Raw genomic sequence first — 25,498 nt, 5'->3', positions numbered from 1 at the left:
AAACAGGAGCGGAGGAGCAGAGACAGAAGCTGAGCAAAAGTGCAAGAAGCCAAGCAGCGGACACAGGAGCCGAGCAGCGGAGACAGGAGCTAAGGAGCGGAGTCAGGAGCCAAGGAGCGAAGACAGGAGCCAAGGAGCGGAGACAGGGAGCCGAGCAGCGGACACAGGAGCTGAGCAGCGGAGACAGGAGCTGAGTAGCGGAGACAGGAGCTGAGAAGTGGAGACAGGAGCCAAGGAGCGGAGACATGCCGAGCAGCCGGGGACATGCCGAGCAGCGGAGGCAGGAGCCAAAAGTGGAGACAGGAGCTGAGCAGCGGAGACAGGAGCCAAAGAGCGGGAGACAGTAGCCGAGCAGAAGAACAGGAGCTGAGCAGCGGAGACAGGAGCCGAGCAGCGGAGACAGAAGCCAAGCAGTGGACACAGGAGCCAAGGAGCGGAGACAGGAGCCAAGCAGCAGAGACAGGAGTCTAGCAGCGGATACAGGAGCCGAGGAGCAGAAACAGGAGCCAAGCAGCAGAGACAGGAGCCGAGCAGCGGAGACAGGAGCCGAGTAGCGGAGACAGGAGCCGAGCAGTGGAGACAGGAGCCAAAGAGGGGAGACAGGAGCCGAGCAGTGAAGACACGAGCCAAGCAGCGGAGACAGGAACAAAGCAGCGAAGACAGGAGCCGAGTAGCGGAGACAGGAGCCAAGCAGTGGAGACAGGAGTCATGGAAAGGAGACAAGAGCCGAGCAGTTGAGACAGTAGCCGAGCAGCGGAGACAGGAGCCAAAGAGCGGAGACAGTAGCCGAGCAGCAGAGACAGTAGCCGAGCAGCAGAGACAGGAGCCGAGCAGCGGAGACAGAAGCCGAGCAGCGGACACAGGAGCCAAGGAGCGGAGACAGGAGCCAAGGAGCGGAGACAGGAGCCAAGCAGCGGAGACAGAAGCTGAGCATCGGAGACAGGAGCTGAGTAGCGGAGACAGGAGCCAAGGAGCGGAGACAGGAGCCAAACAGCGGAGACAGGAGCCAAGGAGTGGAGACAGGAGCCGTGCAGCGGAGACAGGAGCCGAATAGCAGAGACAGGAGCAAAGGAGCGAAAACAGGAGCCGGAGCAGTGGAGACAGGAGCCAAAGAGTGGAGACAGGAGCCGAGCAGTGTAGACAGGAGCCAAGGAGCAGAAACAGGAACCAAGAAGCGAAGACAGGAGCCGAGCAGCGGAGAAAGGAGCCAAGCAGTGGAGACAGGAGTCATGGAAAGGAGACAAGAGCCGAGCAGCAGAGACAGGAGCCGAGCAGCGGAGACAGAAGCCAAGTAGCGGACATAGGAGCCAAGGAGCGGAGACAGGAGCCGAGCAGTGGAGACATGAGCCAAAGAGCGGAGACAGGAGCCGAGCAGCAGAGACAGGAGCCGAGCAGCGGAGACAGAAGCCAAGTAGCGGACATAGGAGCCAAGGAGCGGAGACAGGAGCCGAGCAGTGGAGACAGGAGCCAAGGAGCGGAGACAGGAGCCAAACAGCGGAGACAAGAACCAAGGAGTAGAGACAGGAGCTGAGCAGTGGAGACAGGAGCCGAGCAGCAGAGACAGGAGCCGAGTAGCGGAGACAGGAGCAAAGGAGCGAAAACAGGAGCCTAGCAGTGGAGACAGGAGCCAAAGAGTTGAGACACGAGCCGAGCAGTGCAGACAGGAGCCAAGCAGCAAAAACAGGAGCCGAGCAGCTAAGAAAGGAGCCAAGCAGTGGAGACAGGAGTCATGGAAAGGAGACAAGAGCCGAGCAGTTGAGACAGTAGGTGAGCAGCGGAGACAATAGCCAAAGAACGGAGACAGGAGCCGAGCAGCAGAGACAGGAGCCGAGCAGCAAAGACAGGAGCCAAGCAGCGGACACAGAAGCCAAGGAGCGAAGACAGGAGCCGAGCAGCGGAGACAGGAGCCAAGCAGCGGAGACAGGAGCTGAGCAGCGGAGACAGGAGCCGAGCAGCGGAGACAGGAGCCAAGCAGCGGAGACAGGAGCCGAGCAGCGGAGACAGGAGCCAAGGAGCGGAGACAGGAGTCAAGGAGTGGAGACAGAAGCCGAGCAGCAGAGACAGGAGCCAAAGAGCGTAGACAGGAGCCGAGCAGCGGAAAAAAGGAGCCAAAGAGCGAAGACAGGAGCCGAGCAGCGGAAACAGGAGCTGAGTAGCGGAGACAGGAGCCAAGGAGCAAAGACTGGAGCCGAGCAGCGGAGACAGGAGCCGAGCAGTAGAGACAGGAGCCGAGCAGCGGAGACAGGAGCCAAAAAGCGGCGAGAGGAGCCGAGAGGTGGAGACAGGAGCCGAGCAGTGGAGACAGGAGCCAAGGAGCGGAGACAGGAGCCAAACAGCGGAGACAAGAACCAAGGAGTAGAGACAGGAGCTGAGCAGTGGAGACAGGAGCCGAGCAGCAGAGACAGGAGCCGAGTAGCGGAGACAGGAGCAAAGGAGCGAAAACAGGAGCCTAGCAGTGGAGACAGGAGCCAAAGAGTTGAGACAGGAGCCGAGCAGTGCAGACAGGAGCCAAGCAGCGAAGACAGGAGCCGAGCAGCTAAGAAAGGAGCCAAGCAGTGGAGACAGGAGTCATGGAAAGGAGACAAGAGCCGAGCAGTTGAGACAGTAGGTGAGCAGCGGAGACAATAGCCAAAGAACGGAGACAGGAGCCGAGCAGCAGAGACAGGAGCCGAGCAGCGGAGACAGGAGCCAAGCAGCGGACACAGAAGCCAAGGAGCGAAGACAGGAGCCGAGCAGCGGAGACAAGAGCCGAGCAGCGGAGACAGGAGCCTTGCAGCGGAGACAGGAGCCGAGCAGCGGAGACAGGAGCCAAGCAGCGAAGACAGGAGCTGAGCAGCGGAGACAGGAGCCGAGCAGCGGAGACAGGAGCCAAGCAGCGGAGACAGGAGCCGAGCAGCGGAGACAGGAGCCAAGGAGCGGAGACAGGAGTCAAGGAGTGGAGACAGAAGCCGAGCAGCAGAGACAGGAGCCAAAGAGCGTAGACAGGAGCCGAGCAGCGGAAAAAAGGAGCCAAAGAGCGAAGACAGGAGCCGAGCAGCGGAAACAGGAGCTGAGCAGCGGAGACAGGAGCCAAGGAGCAAAGAGTGGAGCCGAGCAGCGGAGACAGGAGCCGAGCAGTAGAGACAGGAGCCGAGCAGCGGAGACAGGAGCCAAAAAGCGGCGAGAGGAGCCGAGAGGTGGAGACAGGAGCCGAGCAGCGGAGTCAAGAGCCAAGGAGCGGAGACAGGTGCTGAGCAGCTGAGAGAGGAGCCAAGGAACAGAGACAGGAGCCAAGGAGCGGAGACAGGAGCCGAGCAGTGGAGACAGGAGCCAAGAAGCGGCGACTGGAGCCGAACAGTGGAGACAGGAGCCAAGCAGCGGAGTCAGGAGTCAAGGAGTGGAGACAGGTGCTGAGCAGCTGAGAGAGGAGCCAAGGAACGGAGACAGGAGCCAAGGAGCGGAGACAGGAGCCGAGCAGTGGAGACAGGAGCCAAGAAGCGGAGACAGGAGCTGAGCAGCGAAGACAAGAGCCGAGCAGCGGAGACAGGAGACGAGCAGCAGAGACAGGAGCCGAGCAGCGGAGACAGGAGCTGAGCAGCGGAGACAGGAGCCAAGGAGCAAAGACAGGAGCCGAGCACCGGAGACAGAAGCCGAGCAGCAGAGATAGGAGCCAAAGAGCGTAGACAGGAGCCGAGCAGCGGAGACAGGAGCCAAAGAGCGGAGACAGGAGCCGAGCAGCGGACACAGGAGCTGAGTAGCAGAGACAGAAAAAAAGACAGGAACCGAGTAAAGGAGCAGAGCAGTGGACATAGAAGCCAAAGAGTGGAGACTGAAGCAGAGCAGCAGAGACAGGAGCAGAGGAGTGAAGACAGGAGCCAAAGAGCTGAGACAGGAGTCAAGTTGAGAAGACAGGAGCTGAGAAATGGAGACAGGGCAACCTAGAGAGAGTGACTTGGACTGCTGGTTAGTCCCTCCTCCATGCTTTACACTGCAGCATTGATTGCTCAGCTACAAGTCTGAATATTATAAGTTTTAATTCTTTTAACTCCGACATTTCCTAAACTTAATTCATAGGTCACAAAGCTGTAATCTGTATCCGGATCAGCTCCAGGGTCAGTCCGGCTCCGGGGAGGTGAGAGGCTCCGGTGCTCCCTCATCTCCCACAATGCATCGCTGCCCTGTTATATGCAAATACTATGGAAATAATTCACAGCGATATCCAGCCGTGATCGGAGCCAGAGATTCAGAGCCATTATCTCCTGATATTTCTCACATTTCCCTAAATAATAAATAATGAAATATTAATAATCTCCGTAACTTCACTTGTGACTGCAGAGTCCTCCATAAATAGGATCCGGTGATCACAGATCTCCTGCCCAGATGATCCTCAGTGGTCTGGGGTGCCGGCTTCAAACCTGCAGCTGTCTAGGGACAGAGTGGTTCAATTCCACCCTCTGGGCGCTCCGTGTCTCTGTCGCTCACATTTTGGGCAGAGTCTTTCATTATCACAGAATATCAAAATGTAACCTTTTATGACCAATGGGAAAAATGTAAGTTATGGTCGGATGCCGATTCCTGCAGCACGACATAGGTTTTTATTCAGGCTGATCCAGGGGTGGGATTCAGACAGATCTTAGGTTGTTACAATCACAATCTGCTCTCAGACCGTGCAAGAAGATCCCTGATCCGGTGCTGTCTCTAAGGAGACGGCACAATCCTCCTACAGCAGGAGATCTGACTGTGCCGCCATCTGAGATCGTAGTCACTGCTGCACTGCACCCTGCTCAGGAGCGACCTGACCGGTGACAAATACTCACATAGCTTGCAGTCAGTGGAGACAGGAGCCGAGCAGCGGAGACAGGAGCCGAGGAGCAGAGACAGGAGCCGAGGAGCAGAGACAGGAGCCGAGGAGCAGAGACAGGAACCGAGCAGCGGAGACAGGAGCCAAGGAGCGGAGACAGGAGCCGAGCAGCAAAGACAGGAGCCGAAGAGCGGAGACAGGAGCCAAGCAGCGGAGACAGGAGCCGAGCAGCGGAGACAGGAGCCAAGGAGCGGAGACAGGAGCCGAGCAGCGGAGACAGGACCCGAGCAGTGGAGACAGGAGCCAAGGAGCGGAGACAGGAGCCGAGCAGCGGAGACAGGAGCCGAGCAGTGGAGACAGGAGCCAAGGAGCGGAGACAGGAGCCGAGCAGCGGAGACAGGACCCGAGCAGTGGAGACAGGAGCCAAGGAGCGGAGACAGGAGCCGAGCAGCGGAGACAGGAGCCGAAGAGCGGAGACAGGAGCCAAGGAACGGAGACAAGAGCCAAGGAGCGGAGACAGGAGCCAAGGAACGGATACAGCAGAAGAGCAGCAGAGACAGGAGTCGAGCAGCGGAGACAGGAGCCGAGCAGCGGAGACAGGAGCCAAGGAGCGGAGACAGGAGCCGAGTAGTGGAGACAGCAGCCAAGCAGCAGAGACAGGAGCCAAGCAGCAGAGCCAAGAGCCGAGCAGCGGAGACTGGAGCCGAGCAGCGGAGACAGGAGCCAAGGAGCGGATACAGGAGCAGAGCAGATGAGACAGGAGCCAAGGAGTGGAGACAGGAGCCAAGGAGTGGAGACAGAAACCGAGTAGCTGAGACAGGAGCCAAGGAGCGGAGACAGGAGCTGAGCAATGGAGACAGGAGCCGAGCAGCAGAGACAGGAGCCGAGAAGCGGAGACAGGAGCCAAGGAGCGGAGACAGGAACCAAAGAGTGGAGACAGGAGCCGAGTAGCGGAGACAGGAACCAAGGAGCGGAGACTGGTGCCGAGCAGTGGAGACAGGAGCCAAAGAGCGGAAACAGGAGCCGAGCAGTGGAGACAGGAGCCAAGGAGTGGAGACAGGAACCAAGCAGCGAAGACAGGAGCTGAGCAGCAGAGACAGGAGCTAAGCAGTAAAGACAGGAGCCGAGCAGCGGAACAGGAGCGGAGGAGCAGAGACAGAAGCTGAGCAAAAGTGCAAGAAGCCAAGCAGCGGACACAGGAGCCGAGCAGCGGAGACAGGAGCTAAGGAGCGGAGTCAGGAGCCAAGGAGCGGAGACAGGAGCCAAGGAGCGGAGACAGGAGCCGAGCAGCGGAGACAGGAGCTGAGCAGCGGAGACAGGAGCTGAGTAGCGGAGACAGGAGCTGAGCAGTGGAGACAGGAGCCAAGGAGCGGAGACATGCCAAGCAGCGGGGACATGCCGAGCAGCGGAGGCAGGAGCCAAAAGTAAAAACAGGAGCTGAGCCGCGGAGACAGGAGCCAAAGAGCGGAGACAGTAGCCGAGCAGAAGAACAGGAGCCGAGCAGTGGAGACAGGAGCCGAGCAGCGGAGACAGAAGCCAAGCAGTGGACACAGGAGCCAAGGAGCGGAGACAGGAGCCAAGCAGCGGAGACAGGAGTCTAGCAGCGGAGACAGGAGCCGAGGAGCAGAAACAGGAGCCAAGCAGCAGAGACAGGAACCGAGCAGCGGAGACAGGAGCCGAGTAGCGGAGACAGGAGGCGAGCAGTGGAGACAGGAGCCAAAGAGTGGAGACAGGAGCCGAGCAGTGAAGACAGGAGCCAAGGAGCGGAGACAGGAACAAAGCAGCGAAGACAGGAGCTGAGTAGCGGAGACAGGAGCCAAGCAGTGGAGACAGGAGTCATGGAAAGGAGACAAGAGCCGAGTAGTTGAGACAGTAGCCGAGCAGCGGAGACAGGAGCCAAAGAGCGGAGACAGTAGCCGAGCAGCAGAGACAGTAGCCGAGCAGCAGAGACAGGAGCCGAGCAGCGGAGACAGAAGCCGAGCAGCGGACACAGGAGCCAAGGAGCGGAGACAGGAGCCAAGGAGCGGAGACAGGAGCCAAGCAGCGGAGACAGAAGCTGAGCATCGGAGACAGGAGCTGAGTAGCGGAGACAGGAGCCAAGGAGCAGAGACAGGAGCCAAACAGCGGAGACAGGAGCCAAGGAGTGGAGACAGGAGCCGTGCAGCGGAGACAGGAGCCGAATAGCGGAGACAGGAGCAAAGGAGCGAAAACAGGAGCCGAGCAGTGGAGACAGGAGCCAAAGAGTGGAGACAGGAGCCGAGCAGTGTAGACAGGAGCCAAGGAGCAGAAACAGGAACCAAGAAGCGAAGACAGGAGCCGAGCAGCGGAGAAAGGAGCCGAGCAGCGGAGACAGGAGCCGAGCAGTGGAGACAGGAGCCAAGGAGCGGAGACAGGAGCCGAGCAGCGGAGACAGGACCCGAGCAGTGGAGACAGGAGCCAAGGAGCGGAGACAGGAGCCGAGCAGCGGAGACAGGAGCCGAAGAGCGGAGACAGGAGCCAAGGAACGGAGACAAGAGCCAAGGAGCGGAGACAGGAGCCAAGGAACGGATACAGCAGAAGAGCAGCAGAGACAGGAGTCGAGCAGCGGAGACAGGAGCCGAGCAGCGGAGACAGGAGCCAAGGAGCGGAGACAGGAGCCGAGTAGTGGAGACAACAGCCAAGCAGCAGAGACAGGAGCCAAGCAGCAGAGACAGGAGCCGAGCAGCGGAGACTGGAGCCGAGCAGCGGAGACAGGAGCCAAGGAGCGGATACAGGAGCAGAGCAGATGAGACAGGAGCCAAGGAGTGGAGACAGGAGCCAAGGAGTGGAGACAGAAACCGAGTAGCTGAGACAGGAGCCAAGGAGCGGAGACAGGAGCTGAGCAATGGAGACAGGAGCCGAGCAGCAGAGACAGGAGCCGAGAAGCGGAGACAGGAGCCAAGGAGCGGAGACAGGAACCAAAGAGTGGAGACAGGAGCCGAGTAGCGGAGACAGGAACCAAGGAGCGGAGACTGGTGCCGAGCAGTGGAGACAGGAGCCAAAGAGCGGAAACAGGAGCCGAGCAGTGGAGACAGGAGCCAAGGAGCGGAGACAGGAACCAAGCAGCGAAGACAGGAGCTGAGCAGCAGAGACAGGAGCTAAGCAGTAAAGACAGGAGCCGAGCAGCGGAACAGGAGCGGAGGAGCAGAGACAGAAGCTGAGCAAAAGTGCAAGAAGCCAAGCAGCGGACACAGGAGCCGAGCAGCGGAGACAGGAGCTAAGGAGCGGAGTCAGGAGCCAAGGAGCGGAGACAGGAGCCAAGGAGCGGAGACAGGAGCCGAGCAGCGGAGACAGGAGCTTAGCAGCGGAGACAGGAGCTGAGCAGCGGAGACAGGAGCTGAGCAGTGGAGACAGGAGCCAAGGAGCGGAGACATGCCGAGCAGCGGGGACATGCCGAGCAGCGGAGGCAGGAGCCAAAAGTAAAAACAGGAGCTGAGCCGCGGAGACAGGAGCCAAAGAGCGGAGACAGTAGCCGAGCAGAAGAACAGGAGCCGAGACAGCGGAGACAGGAGCCGAGCAGCGGAGACAGAAGCCAAGCAGTGGACACAGGAGCCAAGGAGCGGAGACAGGAGCCAAGCAGCGGAGACAGGAGTCTAGCAGCGGAGACAGGAGCCGAGGAGCAGAAACAGGAGCCAAGCAGCAGAGACAGGAACCGAGCAGCGGAGACAGGAGCCGAGTAGCGGAGACAGGAGCCGAGCAGTGGAGACAGGAGCCAAAGAGTGGAGACAGGAGCCGAGCAGTGAAGACAGGAGCCAAGGAGCGGAGACAGGAACAAAGCAGCGAAGACAGGAGCTGAGTAGCGGAGACAGGAGCCAAGCAGTGGAGACAGGAGTCATGGAAAGGAGACAAGAGCCGAGTAGTTGAGACAGTAGCCGAGCAGCGGAGACAGGAGCCAAAGAGCGGAGACAGTAGCCGAGCAGCAGAGACAGTAGCCGAGCAGCAGAGACAGGAGCCGAGCAGCGGAGACAGAAGCCGAGCAGCGGACACAGGAGCCAAGGAGCGGAGACAGGAGCCAAGGAGCGGAGACAGGAGCCAAGCAGCGGAGACAGAAGCTGAGCATCGGAGACAGGAGCTGAGTAGCGGAGACAGGAGCCAAGGAGCAGAGACAGGAGCCAAACAGCGGAGACAGGAGCCAAGGAGTGGAGACAGGAGCCGTGCAGCGGAGACAGGAGCCGAATAGCGGAGACAGGAGCAAAGGAGCGAAAACAGGAGCCGAGCAGTGGAGACAGGAGCCAAAGAGTGGAGACAGGAGCCGAGCAGTGTAGGCAGGAGCCAAGGAGCAGAAACAGGAACCAAGAAGCGAAGACAGGAGCCGAGCAGCGGAGAAAGGAGCCAAACAGTGGAGACAGGAGTCATGGAAAGGAGACAAGAGCCGAGCAGTTGAGACAGTAGCCGAGCAGCGGAGACACGAGCCAAAGAGCGGAGACAGGAGCTGAGCAGCAGAGACAGGAGCTGAGCAGCGGAGACAGAAGCCAAGCAGCGGACATAGGAGCCAAGGAGCGGAGACAGGAGCCGAGCAGTGGAGACAGGAGCCAAGGAGCGGAGACAGGAGCCAAACAGCGGAGACAAGAACCAAGGAGTAGAGACAGGAGCTGAGCAGTGGAGACAGGGGCCGAGCAGCAGAGACAGGAGCAGAGTAGCGGAGACAGGAGCAAAGGAGCGAAAACAGGAGCCTAGCAGTGGAGACAGGAGCCAAAGAGTTGAGACAGGAGCCGAGCAGTGCAGACAGGAGCCAAGCAGCGAAGACAGGAGCCGAGCAGCTAAGAAAGGAGCCAAGCAGTGGAGACAGGAGTCATGGAAAGGAGACAAGAGCCGAGCAGTTGAGACAGTAGGTGAGCAGCGGAGACAATAGCCAAAGAACGGAGACAGGAGCCGAGCAGCAGAGACAGGAGCCGAGCAGCGGAGACAGGAGCCAAGCAGCGGACACAGAAGCCAAGGAGCGAAGACAGGAGCCGAGCAGCGGAGACAAGAGCCGAGCAGCGGAGACAGGAGCCTTGCAGCGGAGACAGGAGCCGAGCAGCGGAGACAGGAGCCAAGCAGCGGAGACAGGAGCCGAGCAGCGGAGACAGGAGCCGAGCAGCGGAGACAGGAGTCAAGGAGTGGAGACAGGAGTCAAGGAGTAGAGACAGAAGCCGAGCAGCAGAGACAGGAGCCAAAGAGCGTAGACAGGAGCCGAGCAGCGGAAAAAAGGAGCCAAAGAGCGAAGACAGGAGCCAAGCAGCGGAAACAGGAGCTGAGCAGTGGAGACAGGAGCCAAGGAGCAAAGACTGGAGCCGAGCAGCGGAGACAGGAGCCGAGCAGTAGAGACAGGAGCCGAGCAGCGGAGACAAGAGCCAAAAAGCGGCGAGAGGAGCCAAGAGGTGGAGACAGGAGCCGAGCAGCAGAGTCAGGAGCCAAGAAGCGGAGACAGGTGCTGAGCAGCTGAGAGAGGAGCCAAGGAACAGAGACAGGAGCCAAGGAGCGGAGACAGGAGCCGAGCAGTGGAGACAGGAGCCAAGAAGCGGCGACTAGAGCCGAACAGTGGAGACAGGAGCCAAGCAGCGGAGTCAGGAGTCAAGGAGCGGAGACAGGTGCTGAGCAGCTGAGAGAGGAGCCAAGGAACGGAGACAGGAGCCAAGGAGCGAAGATAGGAGCCGAGCAGTGGAGACAGGAGCCAAGAAGCGGAGACAGGAGCTGAGCAGCGAAGACAAGAGCCGAGCAGCGGAGACAGGAGACGAGCAGCAGAGACAGGAGCCAAAGAGCGGAGACAGGAGCCGAGCAGCGGACACAGGAGCTGAGTAGCAGAGACAGAAAAAAAGACAGGAACCGAGTAAAGGAGCAGAGCAGTGGACATAGAAGCCAAAGAGTGGAGACTGAAGCAGAGCAGCAGAGACAGGAGCAGAGGAGTGAAGACAGGAGCCAAAGAGCTGAGACAGGAGTCGAGTTGAGAAGACAGGAGCTGAGAAATGGAGACAGGGAAACCTAGAGAGAGTGACTTGGACTGCTGGTTAGTCCCTCCTCCATGCTTTACACTGCAGCATTGCTTGCTCAGCTACAAGTCTGAATATTATAAGTTTTAATTCTTTTAACTCCGACATTTCCTAAACTTAATTCATAGGTCACAAAGCTGTAATCTGTATCCGGATCAGCTCCAGGGTCAGTCCGGCTCCGGGGAGGTGAGAGGCTCCGGTGCTCCCTCATCTCCCACAATGCATCGCTGCCATGTTATATGCAAATACTATGGAAATGCTCCACAGCGATATCCAGCCGTTATCGGAGCCAGAGATTCAGAGCCATTATCTACTGATATTTCTCACATTGATTTTCACATTTCCCTAAATAATAAATAATGAAATATTAATAATCTCCGTAACTTCACTTGTGACTGCAGAGCCGTCCATAAATAGGATCCGGTGATCACAGATCTCCTGCCCAGATGATCCTCAGTGGTCTGGGGTGCTGGCTTCAAACCTGCAGCTGTCTAGGGACAGAGGGGTTCAATTCCACCCTCTGGGCGCTCCGTGTCTCTGTCTCTCACGTTTTGGGCAGAGTCTTTCATTATCACAGAATATCAAAATTTAACCTTTTATGACCAATGGGAAAAATGTAAGTTATGGTCGGATGCCGATTCCTGCAGCACGACATAGGTTTTTATTCAGGCTGATCCAGGGGTGGGATTCAGACAGATCTTAGATTGTTACAATCACAATCTGCTCTCAGACCGTGCAAGAAGATCCCTGATCCGGTGCTGTCTCTAAGGAGACGGCACAATCCTCCTACAGCAGGAGATCTGACTGTGCCGCCATCTGAGATCGTAGTCACTGCTGCACTGCACCCTGCTCAGGAGCGACCTGACCGGTGAGAAATACTCACATAGCTTGCAGTCAGTGGAGACAGGAGCCGAGCAGCGGAGACAGGAGCCGAGGAGCAGAGACAGGAGCCGAGGAGCAGAGACAGGAGCCGAGGAGCAGAGACAGGAACCGAGCAGCGGAGACAGGAGCCAAGGAGCGGAGACAGGAGCCGAAGAGCGGAGACAGGAGCCAAGGAGCGGAGACAGGAGCCAAGCAGCGGAGACAGGAGCCGAGCAGTGGAGATAGGAGCCAAGGAGCGGAGACAGGAGCCGAGCAGCGGAGACAGGAGCCAAGCAGTGGAGACAGGAGCCAAGGAGCGGAGACAGGAGCCGAGCAGCGGAGACAGGAGCCGAAGAGCGGAGACAGGAGCCAAGGAGCGGAGACAAGAGCCAAGGAGCGGAGACAGGAGCCAAGGAACGGATACAGCAGAAGAGCAGCAGAGACAGGAGCCAAGCAGTGGAGACAGGAGCCAAGGAGCGGAGACAGGAGCCGAGCAGCAAAGACAGGAGCCGAAGAGCGGAGACAGGAGCCAAGGAGCAGAGACAGGAGCCGAGCAGCGGAGACAGGAGCCGAGCAGTGGAGACAGGAGCCAAGGAGCGGAGACAGGAGCCGAGCAGCGGAGACAGGACCCGAGCAGTGGAGACAGGAGCCAAGGAGCGGAGACAGGAGCCGAGCAGCGGAGACAGGAGCCGAAGAGCGGAGACAGGAGCCAAGGAGCGGAGACAAGAGCCAAGGAGCGGAGACAGGAGCCAAGGAACGGATACAGCAGAAGAGCAGCAGAGACAGGAATCGAGCAGCGGAGACTGGAGCCGAGCAGCGGAGACAGGAGCCAAGGAGCGGACACAGGAGCCGAGTAGTGGAGACAGCAGCCAAGCAGCAGAGACAGGAGCCAAGCAGCAGAGACAGGAGCCGAGCAGCGGAGACTGGAGCCGAGCAGCGGAGACAGGAGCCAAGGAGCGGATACAGGAGCAGAGCAGATGAGACAGGAGCCAAGGAGTGGAGACAGGAGCCAAGGAGTGGAGACAGAAACCGAGTAGCTGAGACAGGAGCCAAGGAGCGGAGACAGGAGCTGAGCAATGGAGACAGGAGCCGAGCAGCAGAGACAGGAGCCGAGAAGCGGAGACAGGAGCCAAGGAGCGGAGACAGGAGCTGAGCAATGGAGACAGGAGCCGAGCAGCAGAGACAGGAGCCGAGAAGCGGAGACAGGAACCAAAGAGTGGAGACAGGAGCCGAGTAGCGGAGACAGGAACCAAGGAGCGAAGACTGGTGCCGAGCAGTGGAGACAGGATCCAAAGAGCGGAAACAGGAGCCGAGCAGTGGAGACAGGAGCCAAGGAGCGGAGACAGGAACCAAGCAGCGAAGACAGGAGCTGAGCAGCAGAGACAGGAGCTAAGCAGTAAAGACAGGAGCCGAGCAGCGGAACAGGAGCGGAGGAGCAGAGACAGAAGCTGAGCAAAAGTGCAAGAAGCCAAGCAGCGGACACAGGAGCCGAGCAGCGGAGACAGGAGCTAAGGAGCGGAGTCAGGAGCCAAGGAGCGGAGACAGGAGCCAAGGAGCGGATACAGGAGCCGAGCAGCGGAGACAGGAGCTGAGCAGCGGAGACAGGAGCCAAGGAGCGGAGACAGGAGCCGAAGAGCGTAGACAGGAGCCGAGCAGCGGACACAGGAGCTGAGCAGCAGAGACAGAAAAAAAGACAGGAACCGAGTAAAGGAGCAGAGCAGTGGACATAGAAGCCAAAGAGTGGAGACTGAAGCAGAGCAGCAGAGACAGGAGCAGAGGAGTGAAGACAGGAGCCAAAGAGCTGAGACAGGAGTCGAGTTGAGAAGACAGGAGCTGAGAAAGGGAGACAGGGCAACCTAGAGAGAGTGACTTGGACTGCTGGTTAGTCCCTCCTCCATGCTTTACACTGCAGCATTGCTTGCTCAGCTACAAGTCTGAATATTATAAGTTTTAATTCTTTTAACTCCGACATTTCCTAAACTTAATTCATAGGTCACAAAGCTGTAATCTGTATCCGGATCAGCTCCAGGGTCAGTCCGGCTCCGGGGAGGTGAGAGGCTCCGGTGCTCCCTCATCTCCCACAATGCATCGCTGCCATGTTATATGCAAATACTATGGAAATAATTCACAGCGATATCCAGCCGTTATCGGAGCCAGAGATTCAGAGCAATTATCTCCTGATATTTCTCACATTGATTTTCACATTTCCCTAAATAATAAATAATGAAATATTAATAATCTCCGTAACTTCACTTGTGACTGCAGAGTCCTCCATAAATAGGATCCGGTGATCACAGATCTCCTGCTCAGATGATCCTCAGTGGTCTGGGGTGCCGGCTTCAAACCTGCAGCTGTCTAGGGACAGAGGGGTTCAATTCCACCTTCTGGGCGCTCCGTGTCTCTGTCGCTCACATTTTGGGCAGAGTCTTTCATTATCACAGAATATCAAAATTTAACCTTTTATGACCAATGGGAAAAATGTAAGTTATGGTCGGATGCCGATTCCTGCAGCACGACATAGGTTTTTATTCAGGCTGATCCAGGGGTGGGATTCAGACAGATCTTAGGTTGTTACAATCACAATCTGCTCTCAGACCGTGCAAGAAGATCCCTGATCCGGTGCTGTCTCTAAGGAGACGGCACAATCCTCCTACAGCAGGAGATCTGACTGTGCCGCCATCTGAGATCGTAGTCACTGCTGCACTGCACCCTGCTGAGGAGCGACCTGACCGGTGACAAATACTCACATAGCTTGCAGTCAGTGGAGACAGGAGCCGAGCAGCGGAGACAGGAGCCGAGGAGCAGAGACAGGAGCCGAGGAGCAGAGACAGGAACCGAGCAGCAGAGACAGGAGCCAAGGAGCGGAGACAGGAGCCGAGCAGCAAGGACAGGAGCCGAAGAGCGGAGACAAGAGCCAAGGAGCGGAGACAGGAGCCGAGCAGCGGAGACAGGAGCCGAGCAGTGGGGACAGGAGCCAAGGAGCGGAGACAGGAGTCAAGGAGTGGAGACAGAAGCCGAGCAGCAGAGACAGGAGCCGAGGAGCAGAGACAGGAGCCGAGGAGCAGAGACAGGAACCGAGCAGCGGAGACAGGAGCCAAGGAGCGGAGACAGGAGCCGAGCAGCAAGGACAGGAGCCGAAGAGCGGAGACAAGAGCCAAGGAGCGGAGACAGGAGCCGAGCAGCGGAGACAGGAGCCGAGGAGCAGAGACAGGAGCCGAGGAGCAGAGACAGGAGCCGAGGAGCAGAGACAGGAACCGAGCAGCGGAGACAGGAGCCAAGGAGCGGAGACAGGAGCCGAAGAGCGGAGACAGGAGCCAAGGAGCGGAGACAGGAGCCGAGCAGCGGAGACAGGAGCCGAAGAGCGGAGACAGGAGCCAAGGAGCGGAGACAAGAGCCAAGGAGCGGAGACAGGAGCCAAGGAACGGATACAGCAGAAGAGCAGCAGAGACAGGAGGCGAGCAGCGGAGACAGGAGCCGAGCAGCGGAGACAGGAGCCAAGGAGCGGAGACAGGAGCCAAGTAGTGGAGACAGCAGCCAAGCAGCAGAGACAGGAGCCAAGCAGCAGAGACAGGAGCCGAGCAGCGGAGACTGGAGCCGAGCAGCGGAGACAGGAGCCAAGGAGCGGAGACAGGAACAAAGCAGCGAAGACAGGAGCCGAGTAGCGGAGACAGGAGCCAAGCAGTGGAGACAGGAGTCATGGAAAGGAGACAAGAGCCGAGCAGTTGAGACAGTAGCCGAGCAGCGGAGACATGAGCCAAAGAGCGGAGACAGTAGCCGAAAAGCAGAGACAGTAGCCGAGCAGCAGAGACAGGAGCCGAGCAGCGGAGACAGAAGCCGAGCAGCGGACACAGGAGCCAAGGAGCGGAGACAGGAGCCAAGGAGCGGAGACAGGAGCCAAGCAGCGGAGACAGAAGCTGAGCATCGGAGACAGGAGCTGAGTAGCGGAGACAGGAGCCAAGGAGCGGAGACAGGAGCCAAACAGCGGAGAAAGGAGCCAAGGAGTGGAGACAGGAGCCGTGCAGCGGAGACAGGAGCCGAATAGCGGAGACAGGAGCAAAGGAGCGAAAACAGGAGCCGAGCAGTGGAGACAGGAGCCAAAGAGTGGAGACAGTAGCCGAGCAGTGTAGACAGGAGCCAAGGAGCAGAAACAGGAACCAAGAAGCGAAGACAGGAGCCGAGCAGCGGAGACAGAAGCCCAGCAGCGGACATAGGAGCCAAGGAGCGGAGACAGGAGCCGAGCAGTGGAAACAGGAGCCAAGGAGCGGAGACAGGAGCCAAACAGCGGAGACAAGAACCAAGGAGTAGAGACAGGAGCTGAGCAGTGGAGACAGAAGCCGAGCAGCAGAGACAGGAGCCGAGTAGCGGAGACAGGAGCAAAGGAGCGAAAACAGGAGCCTAGCAGTGGAGACAGGAGCCAAAGAGTTGAGACAGGAGCCGAGCAGTGCAGACAGGAGCCAAGCAGCGAAGACAGGAGCCGAGCAGCTAAGAAAGGAGCCAAGCAGTGGAGACAGGAGTCATGGAAAGGAGACAAGAGCCGAGCAGTTGAGACAGTAGGTGAGCAGCGGAGACAATAGCCAAAGAACGGAGACAGGAGCCGAGCAGCAGAGACAGGAGCCGAGCAGCGGAGACAGGAGCCAAGCAGCGGACACAGAAGCCAAGGAGCGAAGACAGGAGCCGAGCAGCGGAGACAAGAGCCGACCAGCGGAGACAGGAGCCTTGCAGCGGAGACAGGAGCCGAGCAGCGGAGACAGGAGCCAAGCAGCGGAGACAGGAGCCGAGCAGCGGAGACAGGAGCCAAGCAGCGGAGACAGGAGCCAAGCAGCGGAGACAGGAGCCGAGCAGCGGAGACAGGAGTCAAGGAGCGGAGACAGGAGTCAAGGAGTAGAGACAGAAGCCGAGCAGCAGAGACAGGAGCCAAAGAGCGTAGACAGGAGCCGAGCAGCGGAAAAAAGGAGCCAAAGAGCGAAGACAGGAGCCAAGCAGCGGAAACAGGAGCTGAGCAGCGGAGACAGGAGCCAAGGAGCAAAGACTGGAGCCGAGCAGCGGAGACAGGAGCCGAGCAGTAGAGACAGGAGCCGAGCAGCGGAGACAGGAGCCAAAAAGCGGCGAGAGGAGCCGAGAGGTGGAGACAGGAGCCGAGCAGCGGAGTCAGGAGCCAAGAAGCGGAGACAGGTGCTAAGCAGCTGAGAGAGAAGCCAAGGAACAGAGACAGGAGCCAAGGAGCGGAGACAGGAGCCGAGCAGTGGAGACAGGAGCCTAGAAGCGGCGACTGGAGCCGAACAGTGGAGACAGGAGCCAAGCAGCGGAGTCAGGAGTCAAGGAGCGGAGACAGGTGCTGAGCAGCTGAAAGAGGAGCCAAGGAACGGAGACAGGAGCCAAGGAGCGGAGACAGGAGCCGAGCAGTGGAGGCAGGAGCCAAGAAGCGGAGACAGGAGCTGAGCAGCGAAGACAAGAGCCGAGCAGCGGAGACAGGAGATGAGCAGCAGAGACAGGAGCCGAGCAGCGGAGACAGGAGCTGAGCAGCGGAGACAGGAGCCAAGGAGCAAAGACAGGAGCCGAGCAGCGGAGACAGAAGCCGAGCAGCAGAGACAGGAGCCAAAGAGCGTAGACAGGAGCCGAGCAGCGGAGACAGGAGCCAAAGAGCGGAGACAGGAGCCGAGCAGCGGACACAGGAGCTGAGCAGCAGAGACAGAAAAAAAGACAGGAACCGAGTAAAGGAGCAGAGCAGTGGACATAGAAGCCAAAGAGTGGAGACTGAAGCAGAGCAGCAGAGACAGGAGCAGAGGAGTGAAGACAGGAGCCAAAGAGCTGAGACAGGAGTCGAGTTGAGAAGACAGGAGCTGAGAAAGGGAGACAGGGCAACCTAGAGAGAGAGACTTGGACTGCTGGTTAGTCCCTCCTCCATGCTTTACACTGCAGCATTGATTGCTCAGCTACAAGTCTGAATATTATAAGTTTTAATTCTTTTAACTCCGACATTTCCTAAACTTAATTCATAGGTCACAAAGCTGTAATCTGTATCCGGATCAGCTCCAGGGTCAGTCCGGCTCCGGGGAGGTGAGAGGCTCCGGTGCTCCCTCATCTCCCACAATGCATCGCTGCCATGTTATATGCAAATACTATGGAAATGCTCCACAGCGATATCCAGCCGTGATCGGAGCCAGAGATTCAGAGCCATTATCTACTGATATTTCTCACATTGATTTTCACATTTCCCTAAATAATAAATAATGAAATATTAATAATCTCCGTAACTTCACTTGTGACTGCAGAGTCCTCCATAAATAGGATCCGGTGATCACAGATCTCCTGCCCAGATGATCCTCAGTGGTCTGGGGTGCCGGCTTCAAACCTGCAGCTGTCTAGGGACAGAGTGGTTCAATTCCACCCTCTGGGCGCTCCGTGTCTCTGTCGCTCACATTTTGGGCAGAGTCTTTCATTATCACAGAATATCAAAATTTAACCTTTTATGACCAATGGGAAAAATGTAAGTTATGGTCGGATGCCGATTCCTGCAGCACGACATAGGTTTTTATTCAGGCTGATCCAGGGGTGGGATTCAGACAGATCTTAGGTTGTTACAATCACAATCTGCTCTCAGACCGTGCAAGAAGATCCCTGATCCGGTGCTGTCTGTAAGGAGACGGCACAATCCTCCTACAGCAGGAGATCTGACTGTGCCGCCATCTGAGATCGTAGTCACTGCTGCACTGCACCCTGCTCAGGAGCGACCTGACCGGTGACAAATACTCACATAGCTTGCAGTCAGTGGAGACAGGAGCCGAGCAGCGGACACAGGAGCCGAGCAGCGGAGACAGGAGCTAAGGAGCCGAGTCAGGAGCCGAGCAGCGGAGACAGGACCCGAGCAGTGGAGACAGGAGCCGAGCAGCGGAGACAGGAGCTGAGCAGCGGAGACAGGAGCTGAGTAGCGGAGACAGGACCTGAGCAGTGGAGACAGGAGCCAAGGAGCGGAGACATGCCGAGCAGCGGGGACATGCCGAGCAGCGGAGACAGGAGCCGAGCAGTGGAGACAGGAGCCAAGGAGCGGAGACAGGAGCCGAGCAGCGGAGACAGGACCCGAGCAGTGGAGACAGGAGCCGAGCAGCGGAGACAGGAGCTGAGCAGCGGAGACAGGAGCTGAGTAGCGGAGACAGGACCTGAGCAGTGGAGACAGGAGCCAAGGAGCGGAGACATGCCGAGCAGCGGGGACATGCCGAGCAGCAGAGGCAGGAGCCAAAAGTGGAGACAGGAGCTGAGCAGCGGAGACAGGAGCCAAAGAGCGGAGACAGTAGCCGAGCAGAAGAACAAAAGCCGAGCAGCGGAGACAGGAGCCGAGCAGCGGAGACAGAAGCCAAGCAGTGGACACAGGAGCCAAGGAGCGGAGACAGGAGCCAACCAGCGGAGACAGGAGTCTAGCAGCGGAGACAGGAGTCGAGGAGCAGAAACAGGAGCCAAGCAGCGGAGACAGGAGCCGAGTAGCGGAGACAGGAGCCGAGCAGTGGAGACAGGAGCCAAAGAGTGGAGACAGGAGCCGAGCAGTGAAGACAGGAGCCAAGGAGCGGAGACAGGAACAAAGCAGCGAAGACAGGAGCCGAGTAGCGGAGACAGGAGCCAAGCAGTGGAGACAGGAGTCATGGAAAGGAGACAAGAGCCGAGCAGTTGAGACAGTAGCCGAGCAGCGGAGACAGGAGCCAAAGAGCGGAGACAGTAGCCGAGCAGCAGAGACAGTAGCCGAGCAGCAGAGACAGGAGCCGAGCAGCGGAGACAGAAGCCGAGCAGCGGACACAGGAGCCAAGGAGCGGAGACAGGAGCCAAGGAGCGGAGACAGGAGCCAAGCAGTGGAGACAGAAGCTGAGCATCGGAGACAGGAGCTGAGTAGCGGAGACAGGAGCCAAGGAGCGGAGACAGGAGCCAAACAGCGGAGACAGGAGCCAAGGAGTGGAGACAGGAGCCGTGCAGTGGAGACAGGAGCCGAATAGCGGAGACAGGAGCAAAGGAGCGAAAACAGGAGCCGAGCAGTGGAGACAGGAGCCAAAGAGTGGAGACAGGAGCCGAGCAGTGTAGACAGGAGCCAAGGAGCAGAAACAGGAACCAAGAAGCGAAGACAGGAGCCGAGCAGCGGAGAAAGGAGCCAAGCAGTGGAGACAGGAGTCATGGAAAGGAGACAAGAGCCGAGCAGTTGAGACAGTAGCCGAGCAGCGGAGACACGAGCCAAAGAGCGGAGACAGGAGCCGAGCAGCAGAGACAGGAGCCAAGCAGTGGAGACAGAAGCCAAGCAGCGGACATAGGAGCCAAGGAGCGGAGACAGGAGCCGAGCAGTGGAGACAGGAGCCAAGGAGCGGAGACAGGAGCCAAACAGCGGAGACAAGAACCAAGGAGTAGAGACAGGAGCTGAGCAGTGGAGACAGGAGCCGAGCAGCAGAGACAGGAGCCGAGTAGCGGAGACAGGAGCAAAGGAGCGAAAACAGGAGCCTAGCAGTGGAGACAGGAGCCAAAGAGTTGAGACAGGAGCCGAGCAGTGCAGACAGGAGCCAAGCAGCGAAGACAGGAGCCGAGCAGCTAAGAAAGGAGCCAAGCAGTGGAGACAGGAGTCATGGAAAGGAGACAATAGCCGAGCAGTTGAGACAGTAGGTGAGCAGCAGAGACAATAGTCAAAGAACGGAGACAGGAGCCCAGCAGCAGAGACAGGAGCCGAGCAGCCGAGACAGGAGCCAAGCAGCGGACACAGAAGCCAAGGAGCGAAGACAAGAGCCGAGCAGCGGAGACAAGAGCCGAGCAGCGGAGACAGAAGCCTTGCAGCGGAGACAGGAGCCGAGCAGCGGAGACAGGAACCAAGCAGCGGAGACAGGAGCCGAGCAGTGGAGACAGAAGCTGAGCAGCGGAGACAGGAGCCAAGGAGCGGAGACAGGAGTCAAGGAGTAGAAACAGAAGCCGAGCAGCAGAGACAGGAGCCAAAGAGCGTAGACAGGAGCCGAGCAGCGGAAAAAAGGAGCCAAAGAGCGAAGACAGGAGCCGAGCAGCGGAGACAGGAGCCGAAGAGCGGAGACAGGAGCCGAAGAGCGGAGACAGGAGCCAAGGAGCGGAGACAAGAGCCAAGGAGCGGAGACAGGAGCCAAGGAACGGATACAGCAGAAGAGCAGCAGAGACAGGAGTCGAGCAGCGGAGACAGGAGCCGAGCAGCGGAGACAGGAGCCAAGGAGCGGAGACAGGAGCCGAGTAGTGGAGACAGCAGCCAAGCAGCGGAGACAGGAGCCAAGCAGCAGAGACAGGAGCCGAGCAGCGGAGACTGGAGCCGAGCAGCGGAGACTGGAGCTGAGCAGCGGAGACAGGAGCCGAGCAGTGGAGACAGGAGCCAAGGAGCAGAGCAGATGAGACAGGAGCCAAGCAGCGGAGACAGGAGCCGAGAAGCAGAGACAGGAGCCGAGCAGCGGAGACAGGAGCCGAGCAGCGGAGACAGGAGCCAAGGAGCGGATACAGGAGCAGAGCAGATGAGACAGGAGCCAAGAAGTGGAGACAGGAGCTAAGGAGTGGAGACAGAAACTGAGTAGCTGAGACAGGAGCCAAGGAGCGGAGACAGGAGCTGAGCAATGGAGACAGGAGCCGAGCAGCAGAGACAGGAGCCGAGAAGCGGAGACAGGAGCCAAGGAGCGGAGACAGGAACCAAAGAGTGGAGACAGGAGCCGAGTAGCGGAGACAGGAACCAAGGAGCGGAGACAGGAGCCGAGCAGTGGAGACAGGAGCCAAAGAGCGGAAACAGGAGCCGAGCAGTGGAGACAGGAGCCAAGGAGCGGAGACAGGAACCAAGCAGCAAAGACAGGAGCTGAGCAGCAGAGACAGGACCCGAGCAGTGGAGACAGGAGCCGAGCAGCGGAACAGGAGCGGAGGAGCAGAGACAGAAGCTGAGCAAAAGTGCAAGAAGCCAAGCAGCGGACACAGGAGCCGAGCAGCGGAGACAGGAGCTAAGGAGCCGAGTCAGGAGCCGAGCAGCGGAGACAGGACCCGAGCAGTGGAGACAGGAGCCGAGCAGCGGAGACAGGAGCTGAGCAGCGGAGACAGGAGCTGAGTAGCGGAGACAGGACCTGAGCAGTGGAGACAGGAGCCAAGGAGCGGAGACATGCCGAGCAGCGGGGACATGCCGAGCAGCGGAGACAGGAGCCGAGCAGTGGAGACAGGAGCCAAGGAGCGGAGACAGGAGCCGAGCAGCGGAGACAGGACCCGAGCAGTGGAGACAGGAGCCGAGCAGCGGAGACAGGAGCTGAGCAGCGGAGACAGGAGCTGAGTAGCGGAGACAGGACCTGAGCAGTGGAGACAGGAGCCAAGGAGCGGAGACATGCCGAGCAGCGGGGACATGCCGAGCAGCAGAGGCAGGAGCCAAAAGTGGAGACAGGAGCTGAGCAGCGGAGACAGGAGCCAAAGAGCGGAGACAGTAGCCGAGCAGAAGAACAAAAGCCGAGCAGCGGAGACAGGAGCCGAGCAGCGGAGACAGAAGCCAAGCAGTGGACACAGGAGCCAAGGAGCGGAGACAGGAGCCAACCAGCGGAGACAGGAGTCTAGCAGCGGAGACAGGAGTCGAGGAGCAGAAACAGGAGCCAAGCAGCGGAGACAGGAGCCGAGTAGCGGAGACAGGAGCCGAGCAGTGGAGACAGGAGCCAAAGAGTGGAGACAGGAGCCGAGCAGTGAAGACAGGAGCCAAGGAGCGGAGACAGGAACAAAGCAGCGAAGACAGGAGCCGAGTAGCGGAGACAGGAGCCAAGCAGTGGAGACAGGAGTCATGGAAAGGAGACAAGAGCCGAGCAGTTGAGACAGTAGCCGAGCAGCGGAGACAGGAGCCAAAGAGCGGAGACAGTAGCCGAGCAGCAGAGACAGTAGCCGAGCAGCAGAGACAGGAGCCGAGCAGCGGAGACAGAAGCCGAGCAGGCGGACACAGGAGCCAAGGAGCGGAGACAGGAGCCAAGGAGCGGAGACAGGAGCCAAGCAGTGGAGACAGAAGCTGAGCATCGGAGACAGGAGCTGAGTAGCGGAGACAGGAGCCAAGGAGCGGAGACAGGAGCCAAACAGCGGAGACAGGAGCCAAGGAGTGGAGACAGGAGCCGTGCAGTGGAGACAGGAGCCGAATAGCGGAGACAGGAGCAAAGGAGCGAAAACAGGAGCCGAGCAGTGGAGACAGGAGCCAAAGAGTGGAGACAGGAGCCGAGCAGTGTAGACAGGAGCCAAGGAGCAGAAACAGGAACCAAGAAGCGAAGACAGGAGCCGAGCAGCGGAGAAAGGAGCCAAGCAGTGGAGACAGGAGTCATGGAAAGGAGACAAGAGCCGAGCAGTTGAGACAGTAGCCGAGCAGCGGAGACACGAGCCAAAGAGCGGAGACAGGAGCCGAGCAGCAGAGACAGGAGCCAAGCAGTGGAGACAGAAGCCAAGCAGCGGACATAGGAGCCAAGGAGCGGAGACAGGAGCCGAGCAGTGGAGACAGGAGCCAAGGAGCGGAGACAGGAGCCAAACAGCGGAGACAAGAACCAAGGAGTAGAGACAGGAGCTGAGCAGTGGAGACAGGAGCCGAGCAGCAGAGACAGGAGCCGAGTAGCGGAGACAGGAGCAAAGGAGCGAAAACAGGAGCCTAGCAGTGGAGACAGGAGCCAAAGAGTTGAGACAGGAGCCGAGCAGTGCAGACAGGAGCCAAGCAGCGAAGACAGGAGCCGAGCAGCTAAGAAAGGAGCCAAGCAGTGGAGACAGGAGTCATGGAAAGGAGACAATAGCCGAGCAGTTGAGACAGTAGGTGAGCAGCAGAGACAATAGTCAAAGAACGGAGACAGGAGCCCAGCAGCAGAGACAGGAGCCGAGCAGCCGAGACAGGAGCCAAGCAGCGGACACAGAAGCCAAGGAGCGAAGACAAGAGCCGAGCAGCGGAGACAAGAGCCGAGCAGCGGAGACAGAAGCCTTGCAGCGGAGACAGGAGCCGAGCAGCGGAGACAGGAACCAAGCAGCGGAGACAGGAGCCGAGCAGTGGAGACAGAAGCTGAGCAGCGGAGACAGGAGCCAAGGAGCGGAGACAGGAGTCAAGGAGTAGAAACAGAAGCCGAGCAGCAGAGACAGGAGCCAAAGAGCGTAGACAGGAGCCGAGCAGCGGAAAAAAGGAGCCAAAGAGCGAAGACAGGAGCCGAGCAGCGGAAACAGGAGCTGAGCAGCGGAGACAGGAGCCAAGGAGCAAAGACTGGAGCCGAGCAGCGGAGACAGGAGCCGAGCAGTAGAGACAGGAGCCGAGCAGCGGAGACAGGAGCCAAAAAGCGGCGAGAGGAGCCGAGAGGTGGAGACAGGAGCCGAGCAGCGGAGTCAGGAGCCAAGAAGCGGAGACAGGTGCTGAGCAGCTGAGAGAGGAGCCAAGGAACAGAGACTGGAGCCGAACAGTGGAGACAGGAGCCAAGCAGCGGAGTCAGGAGTCAAGGAGCGGCGACTGGAGCCGAACAGTGGAGACAGGAGCCAAGCAGCGGAGTCAGGAGTCAAGGAGCGGAGACAGGTGCTGAGCAGCTGAGAGAGGAGCCAAGGAACGGAGACAGGAGCCAAGGAGCGGAGACAGGAGCCGAGCAGTGGAGACAGGAGCCAAGAAGCGGAGACAGGAGCTGAGCAGCGAAGACAAGATCCGAGCAGCGGAGACAGGAGACGAGCAGCAGAGACAGGAGCCGAGCAGCGGAGACAGGAGCTGAGCAGCGGCGACAGGAGCCAAGGAGCAAAGACAGGAGCCGAGCAGCGGAGACAGAAGCCGAGCAGCAGAGACAGGAGCCAAAGAGCGTAGAAAGGAGCCGAGCAGCGGAGACAGGAGCCAAAGAGCGTAGACAGAAGCCGAGCAGCAGAGACAGGAGCCAAAGAGCGGAGACAGGAGCCGAGCAGTGGAGACAGGAGCCAAGGAGCGGAGACAGGAGCCAAGGAGTGGAGACAGGAGCTGAGCAGTGGAGACAGGAGCTGAACAGCGCAGACAGGAGCCAAGTAGCGGAGACAGGAGCAAAGGAGCGAAAACGGGAGCCTAATAGTGGAGACAGGAGCCAAAGAGTTGAGACAGGAGCCGAGCAGTGGAGACGGGAGCCAAACAGAGAAGACAGGAGCCGAGCAGCTAAGAAAGGAGCCAAGCAGTGGAGACAGGAGTCATGGAAAGGAGACAAGAGCCGAACAGTTGAGACAGTAGCCGAGCAACGGAGACAATAGCCAAAGAGCGGAGACAGGAGCCGAGCAGCAGAGACAGGAGCCGAGCAGCGGAGACAGGAGCCAAGCAGCGGACACAGGAGCCAAGGAGCGAAGACAGGAGCTGAGCAGCGGAGACGGAAGCCGAGCAGCGGAGACAGGAGCCGAGCAGTAGAGACAGGAGCCGAGCAGCGGAGACAGGAGCCAAAAAGCGGCGAGAGGAGCCGAGAGGTGGAGACAGGAGCCGAGCAGCGGAGTCAGGAGCCAAGGAGTGGAGACAGGTGCTGAGCAGCTGAGAGAGGAGCCAAGGAACAGAGACAGGAGCCAAGGAGCGGAGACAGGAGCCGAGCAGTGGAGACAGGAGCCAAGAAGCGGCGACTGGAGCCGAACAGTGGAGACAGGAGCCAAGCAGCGGAGTCAGGAGTCAAGGAGCGGAGACAGGTGCTGAGCAGCTGAGAGAGGAGCCAAGGAACGGAGACAGGAGCCAAGGAGCGGAGACAGGAGCCGAGCAGTGGAGACAGGAGCTGAGCAGCGAAGACAAGAGCCGAGCAGCGGAGACAGGAGACGAGCAGCAGAGACAGGAGCCGAGCAGCGGAGACAGGAGCTGAGCAGCGGCGACAGGAGCCAAGGAGCAAAGACAGAAGCCGAGCAGCAGAGACAGGAGCCAAAGAGCGTAGACAGGAGCTGAGCAGCGGACACAGGA

The 25,498-nt window shown here is 59.0% G+C and overlaps 4 non-coding genes across 4 annotated transcripts; all 4 read left to right on the top strand.

Annotated features, from left to right (window-relative positions):
• Positions 1–4,353: 4,353 nt before the first annotated feature.
• TRNASTOP-UCA (transfer RNA opal suppressor (anticodon UCA)) lies at positions 4,354–4,440 on the top strand. Its single transcript has one exon. It is a non-coding gene; the product is annotated as a tRNA-Sec (tRNA).
• Positions 4,441–11,207: 6,767 nt separating this feature from the next.
• Positions 11,208–11,294, top strand: TRNASTOP-UCA (transfer RNA opal suppressor (anticodon UCA)). Its single transcript has one exon. It is a non-coding gene; the product is annotated as a tRNA-Sec (tRNA).
• Positions 11,295–13,932: 2,638 nt separating this feature from the next.
• TRNASTOP-UCA (transfer RNA opal suppressor (anticodon UCA)) lies at positions 13,933–14,019 on the top strand. The gene has a single exon. It is a non-coding gene; the product is annotated as a tRNA-Sec (tRNA).
• Positions 14,020–17,939: 3,920 nt separating this feature from the next.
• On the top strand, positions 17,940–18,026 carry TRNASTOP-UCA (transfer RNA opal suppressor (anticodon UCA)). Its single transcript has one exon. It is a non-coding gene; the product is annotated as a tRNA-Sec (tRNA).
• The last annotated feature ends 7,472 nt before the right edge of the window (positions 18,027–25,498 follow it).

This window comes from Anomaloglossus baeobatrachus, chromosome 6 (genome assembly GCF_048569485.1).
Source record: "Anomaloglossus baeobatrachus isolate aAnoBae1 chromosome 6, aAnoBae1.hap1, whole genome shotgun sequence".
NCBI lineage: Eukaryota > Metazoa > Chordata > Amphibia > Anura > Aromobatidae > Anomaloglossus > Anomaloglossus baeobatrachus.
Note: the sequence above shows the minus strand (reverse complement) of the source record. Positions and strands in the feature narration are given on the sequence as shown.